Here is a 1490-nt window from a genome sequence, read left to right as displayed (position 1 = left end):
CATTTGCTGGCCCTATCTCTGCCTCCTCTCCACTCAGCAAGACTTGTCCCTACACATGTACCCTATGTTGCTTTAAGATTTCAGAGAGTAGGCCAGGCGTGGTGGCTCACGCCTATAATCCCAGCACTTTGGGAGGCCAAGGCGGGCAGATCACCTGAGGTCGGGAGTTCAAGACCAGCCTGGCCAACATGGGAAACCCCGTTTCTACTAAAAATACAAAATTAGCCAGGCATGGTGGCACATGCCTGTAATCCCAGCTACTTGGGAGGCTGAGGCAGGAGAATCGCTTGAACACAGGAGGCGGAGGGTGCGGTGAGCTGAGACCATGCCACTGCACTCTAGCCTGGGCAACAAGAGCAAAACTCCATCTAAAAAAAAAAAAAAAAAAAAAAAAAAAGATTTCAGAGAGGACTGCATGGCATCAGCTCGTGGGTCTCTGAGATCTGAAAATTGAGAGCACTTTTGCACCCTAGAGGCTGCTACTGGCGGCTCTGCGGCCGTCACCATGCCACAGAACGAATATATTGAATTACACTGTAAACGCTATGGGTACCGTTTAGATTACCATGAGAAAAAGAGAAAAAAGGAAAGTCAAGAGGCTCACTAACGTTCAAAGAAGGCAAAGAAAATGATGGTCTGAAGGCTAAGCTTTACCATAAACAGCACCATGCTGAGAAAATACAAATGAAAAAGACTATCAAGATGCATGAAAAGAGAAACACCAAACAAAAGAATGATGCAAAGACTCCACAGGGATCAGTACCTGCCTATCTGCTGGACAGAGAGGGACAATCTCGAGCTACAGTACTTTCCAATATGATTAAATAGAAATGAAAAGAGAAGGTGGGAAAATGGGAAGTCCCTCTGCCTGAAGTACGTGCCCAAGGAGAAACAGAAGTATTAAAAGTTATTCAAATAGGAAAGAGAAAGACGGCATGGAAGAGGATGGTTACTAAAGTCTGCTTTGTTGGAGATGGCTTTACAAGAAAATCACCTAAATATGGAAGACTCATCAGGCCAATGGGCTCGCGTTTCAAGAAAGCCCATGTAATACATCCTGAACTGAAAGCCACCTTTTGTCTACCAATACTTGGTATAAAGAAGAATCCCTCATCCCCACTGTATACAGCTTTGGGTGTTATTACCAAAGGTACTGTCATTGAGGTAAATGTGAGTGAATTGGGCCTTGTGACGCAAGGAGGCAAAGTCATTTGGGGAAAATATGACCAGGTTACCAACAATCCTGAAAATGATGGATGGATAAATGCAGTCTTACTGGTTTGACAGCAATTTCATATATAATTATTGAGGACTACAAACCAGTTGAAAAAAAACTGCCATTACTGTGATGTTTGTGAATACTACCAAACAGCCTTACATGTCTGCAATCATCAAGAGATGTATTTAGTAAATTGCAAACATTAAAATGGTTAAAAAAAAGATTTCAGAAAGTCAAAAGAGAGTAGTCAATTTTAAAAGTGTTTGCAAAT

At 42.5% G+C, this 1490-nt stretch overlaps 1 pseudogene; it reads left to right on the top strand.

Annotated features, from left to right (window-relative positions):
* The first annotated feature begins 505 nt into the window (after positions 1-505).
* LOC105528176 lies at positions 506-1284 on the top strand (annotated as a pseudogene).
* Positions 1285-1490: the final 206 nt, after the last annotated feature.

This window comes from Mandrillus leucophaeus, unplaced genomic scaffold (genome assembly GCF_000951045.1).
Source record: "Mandrillus leucophaeus isolate KB7577 unplaced genomic scaffold, Mleu.le_1.0 Scaffold706, whole genome shotgun sequence".
Lineage (NCBI taxonomy): Eukaryota > Metazoa > Chordata > Mammalia > Primates > Cercopithecidae > Mandrillus > Mandrillus leucophaeus.
Note: the sequence above shows the minus strand (reverse complement) of the source record. Positions and strands in the feature narration are given on the sequence as shown.